Below are 5,709 nucleotides of genomic sequence, written 5' to 3'. Positions count from 1 at the left end.
CATTCTTTCAGCCATTTAAGTATCACACCACTTAATTTAGCGCGCAAGACGTCTCGCCAATTCGCCAAATATATGCAGTGTGATGGAGTCTTCATTTCCGGATTAACATTCTCCCACCCCACCACCACCGAGGAGGAACAAGGGGAAGACACCCACGACACCGCCTGACACCAAACACTGTGCCGTGCCTCGTGACGCCTGCGGCCACACGCATAGTAGCCCTTCTCCTGCCGACGTCAAACGCACGTTTATCTCCATCGACCCTGACGAATTCGCCAGGCACTTTCACCGGCAGCTCTCCAAGTCCAACTTCCTCAACTTGCACTCCAGCCGAGTCACCTATCCTTCTTAATTTCCTCCTGCCGCCTAGCAACCTCTTCATCACTTGCTTTTCACTGGCGGGCCTCACATTATAGGACCGCTTCCACTCTCATCCCTTCAGGTGGAAAAATCTACACAACAACAACAACAGGATTAAACTCCTTACCTGCTTGCGTTTCGGCATATTTATGGTACTGTTCTTTATTGCATCGCCAAATCCGTTTATTTTTATTTTCAACTTTATGTTTTCCTTTATGTTGTGTGTGTGTGTGTGTGTGTGTGTGTGTGTGTGTGTGTTTATTTATGTATCCTTTTTACAATTTCTGTGTGTGTGTGTGTGTGTGTGTGTGTGTGTGTGTGTGTGTGTGTGTGTGTGTGTGTGTGTGTGTGTGTGTGTGTGCGTGTGTGTGTGTGTGTGTGTGTGTGTGTGTGTGTGTGTGTGTGTGTGTGTTCTTACCTAATTGTTCTTACCTAATTGTATCTTTACAGGAATGAGTCAAGCTCGTATTGTCCCGTGTCTTAGACCATATTGATCGTACATATCCTTAAATTTGTGAATTGTTTTGGCACACACTATTTCATTCGGTAGTGCATTCCATTGATCAATTGCTCTGTTTGGGAAACTGAATTTCCTCACTTCTTTATCACCTCTCTTCTTATGCAGTTTTTTGCAGTGTCCTCTTGCTGATGCTTCTCCATATGTTAAGTAATCATTTATGTCTATTTTCTCCTTTCCTGATATGCACTTATATAGCATTATCATGTCACCTCTTTTCCTTCTCTCCTGTAGTGCTGGTAGATTCAGTTTATTTAGTCTTTCTTCGTAGCTTAGGTCCCTTAAGCTTGGTATCCATCTTGTAGCGGCCCTTTGAACTTTTTCAATCTTGTCTATATGCTTTTTGAGATGAGGACTCCAGACTATTGATGCATATTCCAGGGTTGGTCTAATGAATGATGTTATTATCCTTCTTAGCATGTCTTCATTTATGTATGTGAATGCTATTCTCATATTTGCAAGCAGTGTATACATGTTCCGTACCTTCTCGCTGATGTGGTCAGCCGGAGATAGTCTGTTATTGATAATCAAACCTAGGTCTTTCTCTCTTTCTGATGTGTATAGGGTTTTATTTCCTAACTTATAATCCCAATCAGGTCTTTTTCCACTTTTACCAAATTTGATTACATGACACTTGTCCACATTGAATTCCATTTGCCATGTACTACTCCATCCATGAAGTTTATTTAATTCTTCTTGTAGCTCCCTACAAGAGTCTGTGCTAGTAATTCTGTTTTGTATTTTTGCATCATCTGCAAACATATTCAGATAGCTCTCATTTCCAGTGTTACTGTTTATATCATTTATAAACACTAAAAACATGATTGGTGCCAGCACTGAACCCTGTGGTACTCCACTAGTCACTTCATTCCATGATGAGTAGTTTCCTCTTAGTACTGTCCTCATTTCTCTTTTTATGAGAAAGTCTTGCATCCAACAAAACAGTTTGCCTCGAATTCCTCCTTGATGGTACAGCTTCCATAAAAGTCTTTGGTGTGGTACTGTGTCAAAAGCTTTCTTGAAATCTAAATAGATACTGTCCACCCATCCTTCCCTTTCCTGTATTGTGTTTGTTACTCTGTCATAGTAGCTCAACAGATTAGTAACACATGATTTTCCTTTTCTGAAACCAAACTGTCTTTCTGTTATCATACTGTGTTCTTCTAGATGATTTACCCAAGCTTTTCTTATAAGTTTTTCTAATACCTTGCTTACAACACTGGTCAGTGATACTGGTCGGTAGTTGAGAGGATTTTGTCTATTTCCTTTCTTGAATAAGGGGACTATATTTGCTTTTTTCCAAATATCAGGTAGTTTCCCTTGACTCAAGGATTTCTTGAAAATTAAAAATAATGGTTTACTTAACTCCTTTGCACATTCTCGTAACACCCAACATGAAATTTCATCAGGACCATTTGCTTTTCCTCTGTCTAATCTACTTAACTCCTCCTGTATTACTTTTTCTGCTATTTGTATATCTGGTAGTATGTGTGGACATGCGTGTTCCATATATTCCCTCTCAAAATTTTTTTCTTCTGTAAAAACTAATTGGAAATTCTTATTTAGTGATTCACAAATATCTTTCTCTTGTGTATAAGTGATTCCCTCGTCCGTGATGGATTGTATTATATCTTTTACTTTGGTTTTGCTTCTGATATAGCTGTAAAACAGCTTTGGTTGATCACTACTTTTATTTATTATATCCTCCTCAAACTGTTTTTGGGCTTCCCTCCTTATTCTTGTATAGTCGTTTCTTGCCTGTTTGTAATTATTATACGCCCTTTCACTATTGTGTCTTCTGTATCTATTCCACAAGTCTCTTCTTTCTTTTGATTTTTTACATTCTGTATTGAACCATTTCTGTATTTTCTTATCTGCTTCTTTGTGCTGTGGGATGTACTTCTGGACTCCTATTTCATAAAATTCACAAAATTTTTTATATACAGCATTTAAATCTTGTCCTCTAAGCTCATTTTCCCAATCAACTTCTAAGAAATACTTCTTTAGGTCATGATAATTTCCCTTTTTATAGTTTAGTCTCTTTTTGTAACTGTCATTGCTGTTTACTATGTCATATGCTATCCTGAAGTTATAATTTAGTACTGCATGATCGCTTTTGCCGAGTGGAGGGTGATATATTAAACTGTCAATGTCATTTTCTTGCCTAGTAAATATTAGATCTAGCACTGAAGGTACATCAAGTCCTCTTTTTCTAGTGGTTTCCCTCACATGTTGCGTTAAGAAAAACTCTTGTACGAGATCCAGGAGCTTTTGGCCCCAACAGCTTTCTTGGCTATTTATATCTAGAGTGTGTGTGTATGTGTGTGTGTGTGTGTTAGTTTGTATCCATTCTCCCATTTCTCCTTGTCATCGGACTGAAGGGGTTAAGCGTTTGTAACGAGCTATGTATCTCACGTATCAATGTTTAACAAGAAGACTGTTGGCCCTTCCAACCCCATGACGCCATACGGTATATAGTTGTCTCTTGCTTTCTGCAGATGGGTTTACGTAGCTCAGGAGAGGCTATTGGAACACTTTTAATTAGTTTAAGAGAATACTGGAGCTGGTAAGACATAAATTCCATAAACCTTCCAGTAACACGAATATCCACTGCATCAAAAAACAGCATCGTCTGTTGGTAGGATGAATAAGAATTAAAGTATATCTTTCGGCAGATGTGGTTATGGTCAAAATGGCGCTTTTCAAACACCGAGTGATTACGAATAGCGAAGTGTGCGCCGTCAGTATTCACGCTACGTTTCACATGTGCTTTGGTAAATTAGTGTGTTATTTGGGTCGTTACAATGCGTTGGGGCTTCGTCTTGTTCGCCATCACTAACTGCTGTTTCTGCGTTCATTTGTAATTTATGGGGCAGTAAGAAAACGCATTACCTGGCACTAACAGCGCTCAAACTGTCATCAGGACCTGAGGTGGAAAATGTATCACCAGCTTCCCGAACTCCCTGTCTGCACCTTCACACCAAAACAGCATACAGGATGGGTCGTTTATTGTACCTTTAGTCTTTGTGTGTTGTGGGAACAGCTCAGTCTGCTGGTGTGAGGAGCAGTGACATTTTAGCAGCCTCACAGAATTAGTACTGAACCATACAACCACTGGGCGCAGAAAAGTAACTCTGGATGTGGAAAAATCACTCAAAAACACTGAAATACTTATGGGAAATAAAAATGACGTGGGATATACACTGGCAATGCTGACTGAGCTGTGCCCACAACACATGACAGTTTTCAAGAGGAGCGTATAACAGATCACACTCCTTCTGCAAATTGTCCATCAGACGAACAACATAAGAACATAAGAAGAGAGGATAACTGCAGTAGGCCGGTTGGCCCATGCTAGGCAGCTCCTAGAAGAGTAACTGAACTACTAGAATGAGATAAGGATAGCAAAGAAGAAGGCTCTCCCCCGCCCTCAAACCCTCCAGCCGAAGCCGGCAGGAAAAAGTCAGAAAGAACACCACGCCGTATAGAAAAACTGGCTTGGACATTTTACAGGAAAGTGTGAAAGGAGAATAGAGACTATCATAGTGTAACCTGAAAAGGAAAAATTATGAATTAGTATTGGTTATAAGATTTTCTTTTTTCTATATCCACCCCTTATTAGTCATATGCTTATCTAGCCTATGCTTGAAACTCTCAATGGAAGAGGCAGCAACTACTTTACTAGGTAGCTTATTCCATTCGTCTACTACTCTATTACCAAACCAATTTCTACCGATTTCCTTACTGAAACGGAATTTTTCTAGTTTGAAACCATTATTTCTAGTTCTATCCTGTATGCTCACTTTAAGTACCTTGCTAATATCTCCCTTATTTATACCCTTCATCCACTTAAACACCTCAATTAAGTCTCCCCTTACTCTACGCCTCTCTAGCGAATGCAGACTTAACTTAATCTTTTCAGTCTGACTTCATATGACAGGTTCCGGACGTCATGTATCATTTTTGTCATTCTTCTCTGTACATTTTCTAACGAATTAATATCCATTCTATAGTAAGGACACCAAAATTGTACTGCGTAGTCTAAATGTGGCCTTACTAATGCTAGATAAAGTTTCAGTATTACTTTAGATGATCAATTGCTCACGCTTCTCGAAAGAAATCCTAGGACCCTATTTGCTTTATTTCTCGCATTAATACACTGTTGCCTTGGTTTAAGGTCGTTACTAATCATAACTCCTAGATCTCTCTCGCATTCCGATTTGCTAATTTCTTTGTTATCTAAACTGTATTTAGTATCTCCAATGGTCTTGCCTATGTTAAGTACTTTACATTTTTCAACGTTAAATTCCATTTGCCAAGTTTTAGACCATTTGGACAATGTATCGAGGTCTTTTTGTAAGTTATGGCAATCGTCAGTCGAGTTAATGATACGCCCTATTTTTGTATCGTCGGCAAATTTGCTGATGCTGCTATTGACTCCTAAATACCATACCATGTTGAGTACACCGCTTCCCGTCCGATCAGCGAAGTTAAGCAACGTTGGGTCTGGTTAGTACTTGGATGGGTGACCGCCTGGGAACACCAGATGCTGTTGGCATCCCTACATGTCAAGTGGGGTTGGTGGAGGATTAGTGCCCCTCCCTGTAAAACAATTAACTCTGAGCCCTTGGCCACCCCGTCTGGGATACATGGCGTCTGGCAATGAATATGAAAAAAATAAATAATAAGGGGCCGCTAGTTACTAATCCCCAGTCCGACTTAGTTCCATTTATTAATACTCTCTGCTTTCGTCCTTTCAGCCAGGATTCTATCCATTTTAAGATATCGCCGTCTATACCGTGTGCTCGAACCTTTCTAACTAACCTTTCGTG

The 5,709-nt window shown here is 39.7% G+C and overlaps 1 pseudogene; it reads left to right on the top strand.

Moving 5' to 3' along the window:
- Positions 1-5,316: 5,316 nt before the first annotated feature.
- On the top strand, positions 5,317-5,435 carry LOC145414065 (5S ribosomal RNA; annotated as a pseudogene).
- Positions 5,436-5,709: the final 274 nt, after the last annotated feature.

Source organism: Coenobita brevimanus, chromosome 12 (genome assembly GCF_032717465.1).
Source record: "Coenobita brevimanus isolate Jiangsu-jjx chromosome 12, ASM3271746v2, whole genome shotgun sequence".
In the NCBI taxonomy this organism is placed as follows: domain Eukaryota; kingdom Metazoa; phylum Arthropoda; class Malacostraca; order Decapoda; family Coenobitidae; genus Coenobita; species Coenobita brevimanus.
The sequence above is the reverse complement of the archived record's forward strand: the minus strand, read 5'-3'. Positions and strand labels throughout refer to the sequence as shown.